The sequence below is a fragment of the Apus apus genome, chromosome 5, assembly GCF_020740795.1.
Source record: "Apus apus isolate bApuApu2 chromosome 5, bApuApu2.pri.cur, whole genome shotgun sequence".
Lineage (NCBI taxonomy): Eukaryota > Metazoa > Chordata > Aves > Apodiformes > Apodidae > Apus > Apus apus.
This window is the reverse complement of record NC_067286.1, coordinates 30,280,221-30,292,333: the sequence shown is the minus strand read 5'-3', so window position 1 is coordinate 30,292,333 and position 12,113 is coordinate 30,280,221. Positions and strand designations below refer to the sequence as shown.

Sequence of the window (12,113 nt, the reverse complement as noted above, 5' to 3'; positions counted from 1 at the left end):
GGCCGCGCCCCCCGCCGCCGCCGCGCGGCCCCTTTAAGGCCGCCCCGCCCCGCCTGGCCCGGCGGGCGGCGCGCGGGGCGGGGCGGGGCCTGGCGGCGGCGGCGGCCGGGGCGTTGGGCGGGCGAGACGCTGGGGCGGCCGGGGCGCGCGGCCGCCGACCTTCAGCCCCACCGCTGCGGCACCGCCGCCCCGCACCGCCCCGCACCGCCCCGCCGCCCGGCACCGCCGCCCCGCCCCGCCGCCGGGCACCGCCCGCTTCTCCGGCAGGCGTCTGCCGCGACCCGCCGCCGCGCCGCCCGGTGAGCCGCCGCGGGGGAGGGTGAGCTGCCCGCTCCGGCTGCTGCGCCGCTGGGAGGCCGCCCGGGCCCGGCCGGTGTGCGGGGCGGGGGAAGGGGCCTGGCTGCGGCGCGGGGCCTGCCGCCGGCGTGCGGGGGAGCGGGCCGCCTACCTGCGCGGCGGGGCGTGGGGCGGAGGGCTGGGCTGGGCTGGGCTGGGCTGGGCGGGCAAGCGCCGGCTGGGGAGGGAGGTGTCGGCGGCGCTTCCCCGGGCGCGGGGCAGAGCGGCCCCCGCCGAGAGAGAGGAGGGACCCCGCGAGCGTGGCCGGGGACCCGCGGCGGGAGCCCCTCGCCCGGCGGGCCCGTTACGTAACGTCACCTGTGGCCCCCGCGTGCCGCGGTGCGGGCGCCGGGCGCAGCCGGGCGGGTTCTCGCCGCGCTCTGCGGCCTTGAGAGGGGAGGTCTGCGGGTCCCCGCCGGTGCGCGGTGAACGCCTGCGAGTTCGAAACACAGCCGAGCGGCGTTCGCTGCTCTCTTCTGGTTTGTTCTGCTGTGGAGGAGCTTACGGGGGCACGGAGACCCCCGGGAAAAGCGGTGTCTGAGGTGAAGGCGTGAACGGGGGGCGGATGATCTGGCGTGCGAACTTTGTGTCCGGCCTTGGCTTGCTCGCTTCGGGTGGCCCAGCGGTTGCAGGGGGGCAGAGCTGCGCCGGCAGCTGCCTTCACACGTGTGCGGGGCTGGGGCTGCGCCTGGGTGTGACAGATCTGCCCGTCGTTCCCCGGGGGAGCTGGAACTCGGAAACAGCCGCGGTGGGCTTTTGAGAACTGAGAACCAGTCGTTGCTGTAAAGCGTCCCTAAATTTGAGCAGGAGATGAAAAAATACCGGCATAAGTAGGTTTTATTTCTAATATATTTACTTAGTGCAACAGTGACATCTCTTTTTTTTTTCATCTTCGTGGTGTTCTTTTAAACAGATTAATGCAAATACAGGCATTTCAAGTGGGCTTATCCTCGAGGGGGCTGTGTTATTGTTGGTAATGGGCTTGATCTCCATGTTGTCTGAGGTAACACAGGTTTTGTTGGGTGGAAGGAGGTGAGAAGTAAACTTATAAGTTAAAAATATCCTGAAGTTGTCTTTGGAACAGTTGAGAGCTAAATGGAGCTGATGGGCAGTGAGGATTTTGCACTTGTCTGGTTGTGCTTCCTCGTGGCTTTTTGTGCATGTTCCCATAAATGCTATTATGTAATGGTGCTCCTGATGGCAGGAGTCTATTGTCACCGTAATTCCTAAGGTTTCTGGAGCAATGCAGCTTGTTCAGGAGAGTGGTCGTCAGAACAATAGGAAGAAAAGTTCTTCAGAGGAGGCTTTAACCTCCTTAATTTTTCATGCAGTAAGACTAAACTCAAGACATTTGGATCTCTTCCAGAGCATCTTTTGCTGTCCTCTGTTGTGTAGCTTATCTTTCTCTCCTAGGCTGCGCTATAGATACTGGGCACCAGCCTGTCACTTGCATCCTGCATCAGAGCTGGGAAGACATCACCTCTCTTCTTTAATAACAACAGTTTTTATACTTCTCTTTTTGTGGGTTTTTTTATTCTTTTTTTTTCCCCCTCTGAACAGAAGCAGGGGCGATACAGTTATTTTCAAAGTGTTTAGCTCTTGCTTATAAAAAATATTTGAGATAATGGGAAAAGGGGAATCTCCCCAGTCTGTGTATCTAGTTAGAACTTGTCTGTATACATCAAAGGGAGACAGAACACTTAAGAGGAGAGAGAATTTGCATATTAAATGCTAGTGCTCTAAGGATCAGTTCTTTTGTGTCTGCAGTTTATCATTTATTTCATCCACTGCCTTCAAGGTGTCTGTCACAAATCTCTTTGCAAGCCTGCCTTCTTCTCTTTGTGCTACACAATTTTTGGAGGTATATTTCTATTAAAAAAAAAATAAAATTAATTCCAGTGTTGTAACCTGGTGGCTGGTTGTGACATGGGTAGTTCTGCAGATCACACTTCCGTATTTTTGTAACTTGCATGTTGTTTCTGATAGTGATTGTCTAAGCAAAACTTGGAGAAGAAAATTGTTTTCGGGTTTTTTTCTTGTTTGGATTTTCACCTGTCCTCTTAAATTGGTTTGTCCTGTTATGTTTTTTCTTTAAGGGGCCATTGGGATGAAGGGAGTGTGCCTGAAAGACCTGCAACCTAGCTTTTAAAATCAGAGATGATTGTTACCACTTTATGGCATTGCACCTCATTGTAGAGCAGAGGGCACATGACAAAGGAACTGTAAGGACAAGCCCTTGCCAAAACCCAGGTGCCCTTATGCTCCAACTTTAAAGGGGTTTTTAATACAGAAATGCTTCAATGAAGGCTGAGTCTGGGAAAGTACTGATCTGGAGGCTGAAATTTCCCAACCTTGCTATTACTGTGGCAGAGACTTTGGTTCTGAAACCTTCTCTCCCCTCATCATGCAAATTGATCACCTGTGGTCTTTGAGGAGGGCCCAGTGCCCTTGAGTTGTTCAGTGCGTGGTGTCTCTGCTGAAAGAGTTTCTAGACAATTATCAGCAGAGTTTATATTTAGTGCAGCATGTGAAGGTGGACTGAAATGGCTGCTTGAGCTCACGAGCTTCCTGGGCACTCAGCAAGCAGTAGTTACTGAAGTCACTAAATGTGTGTCCTGCCTGAAGTGTAGTGATTTTGATGGGATTAGTTCTGTCCTGTGATCATGGTTGTTTTCAGCTATTTCATTCCTGCCTGGAGAATTGTTTCAGCTCTCAGTAATAGCAGTCTGCAGTGGTCTTAACTTCAGCTCCTCAGCTGCGCAACCTCTTAGCTGCAGACTTGGGTTTCTGTGTCTGCGGCTGTTCCTGTTGCATCACTTCTGCTTTTTATCAGTGTACTTGCTCACACCACAGCCACCTCCTGCTATACCACGCAAATACGTCTCTTGCTTGCTTTGCTTTCCTGAGACAGATGTAAGCTGCTGGCCTCTGTCAGTCCAGGAAGGTTTGACGCTGCACCCAGAGTCTGTCAGGCTACTGTTGTCTTTTTTGCCCTTTTTGAAAGAAAGTCGCGTCTCTTCTTGCTAACACGAGATCCTCGCAGAGAAGCCCATTCCTTGCTGATACCTGCGTGAAAGGTTAGTAGCTTGGAAGCCTTCCTCCAGCATTTCCCAACCTGCATGCTGTGGTGCACTCTGCCTGGTACAAGGATTCCCTGCAGTTCCCCTGCCCTCTGAGCCCCTTGTCTGCTGCTATAACCAGCTGATCGCAGCTGATCAGGCTTAGCTGTGGGGGAGGCGACATTTCACTGGCAGCACTGGGCCCCCTTGCCTGCAAGGCTAAGGTGGGGTGGGGTGAGAAGAGGAGAGGAGAGGTAGCAGGGGTTGAATTCTGCTTTAGGAGTATGTACATAGAAACATGAATGTGTTTCCTAGAAGAGGAAAAGGGAAAACTTAACTTGTATGTAGCAAGGATGCTTGCTTTATAGTGTGGTATTGATTACAGTAGATGTCTCTTGCCAGAAATGCAGCAGTCTGTAGTTATTTTATCTAGTTATCACAACTATCATGTATTTAGGCATACCATCATAAACATATTTAATCTTTGTTATGAAGCTGTTCTGGGTACAGACAGAATTACTTGTGATGTAGTGATTTGACCCCCCCCCTACGGAGAACAGTAGTTAGGGACAGGTGGATGACTGATGAAGCACACTGTCTTTGGAAGTCCTTCTGTTGGGTTGTTACGCAGATGGTGTTTTCCTTGACTCTGCTAGCCGGCTTGTTTACTGAGCAGCTGCAAAAAATGATGATAAGTTTAACCAGTGGAAATTCTTCCTGTGTATTTCAGGAAGTGAGCTTTTGTACGTAGCAAGAAGTATTTTCACTCGCCATTTGTATGCTGGTTGTTTTGTGAGTAGTGGCTGCTAGCGCTCTGTCGTGGGAAGCTTAGTGTTCTCACACGGCTTGCTTTGGAATGCAGTCTGCAAACAGGGTATTTCCAAACTCAACCTAGTGATACTCCTAAGAAACCAGTCGAAACCTGGCCTGTTGATTGCTTGCTTATTTGTTTTTAAATGGATTATATTGTGTGTGATAATTCAAGACAGTTTATTGAGGAAGCTCATGCCGTTGAAGATCTGCAGGATCAGAAAAGTTAGAGGTATAAAGTCCTGTAAACCCCCTTCTCTGCTGCATCAGTTGACCCCTTCCCCCAGCTTCTAGCCTTCTCTGCCTGTGTGTTGAATGGTAGGCAGGCTCCAAAAGGAGAGTGTATACTGAGAACCTGGTTGATGTGTCTCATGTCACTCTAGTGATTCCCTGAGGGGAACTGCTGTCCTGGCAAGCAGCCCACCCAGCAGTAAATTTGCTTCCTGGTATAAGTGAGTGTTAAGTGGAATGGGTTGATCATCACCTCTGCAGGAGTAACCTTGTAGGCAAGGTAAAGTAGAGCTTTTAGAGCTGTTAGAGCAGGGTAAAGGGAAACTGGCTTCTGGAAGTGCTTTTATGTGAAAAATGAAACACTGCGTCATGTTTATGCTATAGACTAGAATGGCTTTCAGTCCAGCAGTGTAAACTCACTTGCCATGACTTATTTCCTTGTAGGTGCTTCTACTTTGCTAAGCTAGATGTGCACCACTTTAACCTTATGGTTGGAAGTGAACCGGTTTCAATACTCTGTGTCTCTGTCCATAGCTCCTCTAGCTTACACTTTAAAAGCTCCAGAACCATTATGAAAACTTAGACTGTTTACGTTTTCCCTCAACTAATTTTCTTCATGATTTGTAATTAAATGTTGCTGTGGTTTGCTGCTGTTCCTTTTTTCTCCTGCATTGATTTAATGGGGTTTTGTAATAAAATGAGTGGGAACTGAAAGAACATCTGATTAAAACTTGAGTTTTAAGTCTTTTTTGGGAATGAAGATAGATAAGAAGTTATGTTGAGTGTTGGATCTCTTTCTGCAGTACTCCTAAGGTAGCATAAGTTTTAAGAGGAAATCCTGTTGAAACCCCTCCAACCCAATAATGCCCTCCCAATCCCAACTCCCCAGTTTCTGTACGTGAGCTTGAGAATTATATTTTTACACTATATAAAATTGTAGATATTTCAATAGCTAAAGTTACAACTTGATTTTCAACAATACCTGTTAAAAGCAACTTGCTTTGAAAGGAGCTGTAGTTTGTATGTGTAGTTTTAAACATATAGATCAGGGAAATACTTTAATGTCTCTCACCTATTTAAGATGTCTGGGTTTTTTTTTTCTTCTTGGTAAATAACTTCTGGAGAGTCTTCAAAGAGTAGATATTGAAGCAGCCCACACTAATACAATTATACTGTGGGGTGTGCCAGAATCTCCTTTGGGTATTAGAGCCCGTTTGTGCCAATCACTCACAAGGCATTTTACTTGTTAGACCTAGTAAGGTGCTCTAATGTTAATTAAAACCCCTTTAAATGAGGGATGGGTTGCTCTTCAATGAGCCAAAAGGCAAAAGAAAGCTGATGTGCAGTGTAGAAGACTTACCAGTAATTTATCATTCTCTGCTGTGTGGGGATTTATTGTACTTGAAAGCTAAGACAGAAACTGTCCTCAAAATAGACTGTATAGGTTATCCTTTGTTGTTGGTACACAGCCTGAGAACAATCCCTTCTGTGCTACAACACCAGCCTGGAAGGGTGATTGACATCTCTGCTTTTCAAGAGAAGTGTCAAATTTTAGAGCATTGCTCAGAGGGTATGAAGGCTTCACTTTGCCATCTGCTGCTGCATATTCCACTGGTGACCCAGTGGCCATATGTGAGATCATCCTGAAAGCTTTGACACCAGCTCCTCTCTGAGACCCCTCGTTCACTTTTCTAAGTCCCAAAAGGGCACACTGCTTGTTTCAGACAGGGGAGGCTCTTGTTTTCCCGTTAGGAAAATCTAGTAGTATGTCTTCATAAAACTAAAGCATTATTGCAAATAATGTGTGGTCCTGAAAAACGGCAAACTGGTTCTGTGATATGCAACAAAAATATGCTGTAGACTCATCTTAGACTTTGCCCTGGCTTTGTGAGATGAGACTATAAAACCATGTAAGCCTACTAACAGAGATCCCTTAAAAACTGCTTAATGGGTATGGGGAGTAGGGTTTATATGGTCAGGAGTCATCGTGTCTTCTGGTAAGCATGTGATTATTTAAGTTGAATGAGAGACATGAGGAGGAGTTTGTTAGGTTTACTTTTTCATTAGCTCTGAGAACCTCCATCTCAAGCCTGTTTCTGGTTTGCTGTCTTGCAGGGCTTGCACACTTCTGAGACTCAAAAAAGCTGACATTTAAATGTGACAGTGAAGTGTTTTGACAACAAAGGAGATCTTTTAGCAGGCTAGACAAAAATTCCTTTCAGCTGCACAGCTTTTACTTTCACTTTTGGATGACCAGTTTGCCCAGTTCTCAGTTGGTTGCTGTGCTTTTCCAAGTGGAGAAAATTACCTTATCAATAACCATCCTTGTTAATTTTTGGAATTTTTAATACTAATGCTGAATAAAAAGTGTAAATGAGAGGGTAAGAGGCAGTGAAACATACCTGTGGGGGGTTTTTTTGGCACCATCAAAGTATATTTCCTTTCTCCAGTACTTGTTTGGAAAATTTGTAGAAGTGGATGTGTGTATCTGATGGCTGGACTTGATGCAGTTCTAATCTGTATTTCAGGTAACTACTCAGAAGTTTTTGTCCCATTGGGAGGAAGTAAAAAATAATAAAACAAACAAAACCAATGCCGAAGCTGAAATGCTGCAAAAATGTTTCCAGTAAAACTCTGATATGCTTGAAACTGTCATCTGTTATCTTCTTATACTTGCAATTTTTAAATGAAATGTGTAAGGGTAGTTTTGAACATTCTTTGTTTCTGAGTAAGTTGTGCAGTATATCTCAAACCCAGATACAAATTTTCAGGCAGTGCTATACCTGAAGCATAGGTGTGTACCTGTGTCCTAAAAACATAATAGAGCGGCTTCTACCCCCCAGCCTTTCAGACTCTTACATGAGAGTTGCTCTTCTTATCCCTTCTATATTCACAGCTAACACTTAACTTTTTTGTGCATTCCTAGGTGTGTGAATCAAGCTCTCCTCACTGAATCATCGCTTTCGTTGTACTAACTTGACAACCATTGTATGCTTGTGTCAACACCAGGTAAGATGAAACCTAATGCTGTGTCTTTGTTTTTCTTGTATCTTTGCTCTTTCAACCTTCATCTTGTCCAAATGCCAGGGACTGGCATTTCTGTAGACTAAAGTCAGAATGTGCTGCCTTCTGCAGCCAGACAGCTGCTCACTGTTAGTGTTACTTCCTCTTTTACAAGATGGTGTTCTAAAACGTTCTGAGGATTTGACTTCTTTATAGCCATGCCTTAGCCTTTGTCGTGACACCTTTGTTAACCCATTTTTGTGGGGTTTGGTTACAACAAGCTGTTGTATTCTTCACCCCCTTCCGTCTCCCTGTTTTTGCTGTAGAAACTGTTGGGCTTGGGCCTTCCAGAGTTAAGCACGTGTGTTAAGCCACCTGTACTATCTGACCTTTCCTCTTGGACAGAAAGTGGTTTTTGTTGTATTTTAATTTTTTTTTCGATACCTGCTGCTAAATCTTACCTTTGAAAACCTATCACAGAAGGAAATTACTTGTTTATTTTATTTTTTAATGGTAAGAAACTCTCTGGATATGTCTTTCAGAGAGCTAAACATAAGCTGTTTTTTCGACCTCCCTCTTTTATTCCCCTTTTAAAGTGAAGTAGACTAGGGGGTTGGGGAGGAAATCTCTCTAATGCTATTCAACAAGGTTATTATCCAGTACTCTAGGGGAGTCCTAGTGCTGACTAATGTGAGCCTTTGTTCTGATGCTAATCAGAATAAGGACAGTTCCTCTTACTATGCCCTCTTCCCTCACATCCCCCTAGCAGAGATAAGGCATTAAGCTTCTTTGCTGCCACTCTGCTTGCTGTGTCGGCCTGTTGTCCTGTTTTGTGCAACTGCTACCTTGAGTGCAACGTTCTGAAAGTGTCTCGTTAGCAGTGCTTATTTAAATCTTTTGAGATTTTTAGGGTGTTCCTGAGTGGTACTTGTATGCTTCAGTTAAATAGATACCTTGCTGGATAGCTCTTTTTTTTTGTATAATTAAATAAGAAAATAACTTTGTTGATGCAGGACATGTAGGACTTGCATGTAGTGGCATCTTCTGTAACATGTTGGGACATGTAACTGTAAGAATCCAAGTCAGCATGTAGCTGAAACTTAGAAGGTATTTTTCCTTCTGTCTCTTCTTTCCTTCATTGGACATAGCAAACGAATATTGTTTCTCAGATGCTTTTAAATACCCGTAATGAAACTATTTTCTGATCACTAGTCCAAAGAGCTTTAAGTTTTCTAGAATTAATGTGTGTGCAACCTAATACTGTTTAGGTTTATGCAAATGTTCTGCTCCCAGTCTAAAGACAAACTGCACAGCAGTAGAGAGAAAAGCTTGAAACCTAGGTATTTAGTAAAATATGACTTTGCATGTAATATAACACCAAAAAATAGTCCATGAAAACCATGTCTCTTCACTAAATCTTACTTGCAACTGTGGGGGAAGGGCAGGGGCTGGCGGTGAAAATAGTGGTTAGGTCTGATGTGTGATGATCACATCAGACAAAGCTATTAAAAAAAAAAAAAGGTCTTGCAGATCAAGAAAGGAAGGGAAGTGTACTGAATTAGCCTCTTTAGCCTTTCCTTGGCAATATGAAGCTGAGGAGAAGCTCATCCTTGTGCTTCTCAAAGCAGGTCTCCTAGTACAGCTGTTTGGTGTGTGACAGTGGGCTGAGGATAGTTGGTGGCAATCCTCTGTGGATAATCTGTCCTGAGTATGGCTGAGCTGCCCTTCTTGTGAATTTGTAAGGGAGCTTGCTGTCTTGCTAGGGGCTGCTCCCTCTGCAGAGTGATTTGGGACCCATTAGTGTTTGTACAGAATAGAGGGACAGGAGGGATTTAGACAAATTAAAGAACTTCCCTAGGAGACAGAGATCGACTGAGTGCACAGTTAGCATCTGAGCATCAGCTCAGTGATCTTGTAGTGTTTCATTTTGGTGGAGAGTGTTTATTTCCTAATGCAGAGTTGGAAAAGGCCTGCAGTGACAATATAAAAAGTTTACCCCTTTGCAAACTGCACCATTTTTGGATATGTAGACAACATCTAGATGAGCTGAGCTCAAAAAAGTATATAAAAAGGTATTGGGGAGGAGAGAGAGAGGCTCTATCAGAAGATGCACAACTGAGGAGACCGATTTAAACTGTTTGGGGGGTCCAGAGCTGAAACTTACCTTTCTGATAGTGGCTGTGCACAGGTGGGGAGTGTGTGCATTACAGAGGCTGTTCAGTGTGGCTTCCTGATACAAACGTGTGGAAGCACTAGGTGTGAGAAGGGGCTTACGAACACTTCCAAAGAGCAGTTGTTTTTTAAGGTTGACAGTATCCTGAAGAGGTATCACTAGTAGATGCAGTGTGACACAAGATATGTGGGTAAAATTATGGTCTAGTCATAACTGCTTTTGCCTAGCACTATTAACCCAAAAGTTAAGTCCCAGGAAATACTAATTTTTAGAGCAGCAATTGCTTTTATGACCTGAAAATAAAAACTGGAAAGGGTGTGTTTTGTTGGTTTTCTTTTCTCCACTCTAAACTGACATATGCAGGGCATTTTCTGCAAATAAGTGCCTGGTACTCAGTTATTTGTATTCTTTCACTTCTCGACATCCTGTTCATCTTTCATGATTTGAAATAATTATCCTGAAAGAGGGTGTGTGCAAGAGTGAGACTGCAGAGAAGTTGCAGTTAGAGAACACAGGTTTCCTCTCCCCTACTTTTATTCTGTGAAGTGAGAACAGGAGGAGGATGGCAGAAACGTTTCTGAGCACCTCCTGTGCAAACCTTCCCATAAGACCTTGAATGCTCTTTAGCCTGCACTTTCTTGTCTGTTGCCTCCCTTCTCTCCTTGAACCATTTGTAATGTGGAAAGCCTAAAACCCAAGTTCTTGTAGCAGTGATGTCTGCTCTGGTGTTGGCCAGTGCTCATCTGCATTGCTTCATGCATATTGGGGTTTCTTCTTCATGATTTTTTTTTTTTGGTCCAGGTTAATATTTCCTTTTCAAGTGGAGTGTTGTAGGGTGGAACTCCAGGGCCATACAGCATTGTTGGTATTAAAAATTAAGGAAATGCTACAGCATGTTAAGATTGTATCTGCTTTTCTTCCCACATGTTCTCTCTTTTCCACTGATAGGAGGCCAGAAGGGACTTCCTCTGCTTGTTTCTTTACGTATGAACTGAGGGTCTGGATTCTAGATGAGTGGCTTGGGTTTTTAGTGGGATTTTTTTGGTGTTTAATGTGACTTGAAGACCAGCTTAACAGTTGTGTCTCTCTGGTTTAATCTGTGGTAGAGAGGAAGGAAGATGGACACCATACCCTGGAAACAGTGTATTGTTTCCTTTCAGCTATGACAATCCCTTCTTCCCACTTCCCCCTCACTTACCCCCAGTGTTTTGTAGAACACATGCTTGATTTCAGTTTTTGATCTGTATATATTATGGTGAAGATAGGGGTTTTAATTAGCATAGCATAGTCATCAACTAACACATTGAAAAAGGGCTTTTTGACTTGTGTGACAACTTGCTGTGTTTGAGATTGGCAAGAAGATTCCTCCCCATTCTTGGCTGATTCCCCTCTGGCTCCGTTATCTTACTAGCCAGTTGTGTTTATGGGTAGAGCTTGGCATCCTGGAGAGTGCTTTGAGTCAAACTAGCTGGTGATCACTTATCTCGCCTAACTTTGGAGTGGCAGGTTGGAACCCAGCATTACCTGTGGGTGCTATTTCCCCTCTGACTGTACTACGGAACCAGGCTCTGGCCACGTTCTCCTTGAACAGGAGTTGCAGTGAGGCAAACTGGGTAGACATGGAATGTAGAGATTGAGGTACTTTTGCTTTACAAGGATGGGTCTTTCAGATGAAGATGAAGGCATGCCTGGGGTGTAGCCAAGTCTTTCCTGTGGCTGTTAATTGATGCTATAGCTGTTCCACCGTCTTACTTGCTGAAATCCTCTCTCCTCTTTGCCTTTCCATCAGGAAGAGCTCTGTGATTCATGGCAGAAAGCAGTCTTCTCTAGTTCAGCAAATCTGTTGGAAGAGTCCCAAGAAAATACAACTATTTGTAATTAGCATCAGAGCTATTGATATGTAGCTTAACTGTGGGTCAGGGACTCACCTCTTTGCTGGTACAGTGGACGTTTTATGGCAGAAAAAACCTGGGATGAACTAATAAATATGAAGTACTCAGCTGAAAAAAACCTTTCTACAGAAAATGTCCTGTTTGAGAAGTACGTCACCTGAAGATAGGCCTGTTGCAGAACAGGTTGAGATCTGCCAGTACCTTTTTTTGGTATAAGTGATGCACAGGAAACACCTAGATTCTTTAAAACAACTTGGGGTTTTTGGTTTTTTGTTGTTTTGTGGTTTGGTTGTGGTTTTTTTTGGTTTTTTTTTATTAAAACCAGGCTGTCCTGCATAAAGTATGAGGCAGCACAGGGAGGTGGGAAAGTAGGTATATATTGTACTTGTGAGACTCTTGAAAGGTCCTCAACAATGAAGTTGGAAGGAGTTTAAGCATTTGAGCCACTGGGCATTAGGAGGACTAATGTTTGTTGCTGAGATAAGCCTGTGAATTCAGGAGAGTTACTTCAGCCTTGCACTGTGAGCATGATTGCCGTTACACCTGCTGTACCTGATGTTTGAAAGACTACTGCTGAGATCCGCTCCCCTTCTTGGAGAATGGAAGGAA

General features: G+C 45.0%; 1 protein-coding gene across 8 annotated transcripts in view; it reads left to right on the top strand.

The window, feature by feature from the left end:
* Nucleotides 1-12,113, top strand: part of SUSD6 (sushi domain containing 6) — a 98,499-nt gene that overhangs the window by 12,665 nt on the left and 73,721 nt on the right. For 2 of the 8 annotated variants that reach the window (XM_051621847.1, XM_051621839.1), the window contains exons 1-2: nucleotides 93-299; nucleotides 7,363-7,445. The gene's annotated coding sequence lies outside the window, so the exon portion shown is untranslated. Of the gene's footprint in view, nucleotides 1-92; nucleotides 320-662; nucleotides 1,167-2,960; nucleotides 3,414-4,374; nucleotides 6,965-7,362; nucleotides 7,446-12,113 lie in introns of those variants that run through there. The other 6 variants (XM_051621845.1, XM_051621846.1, XM_051621842.1 and 3 more) reach the window with 5 other exon arrangements.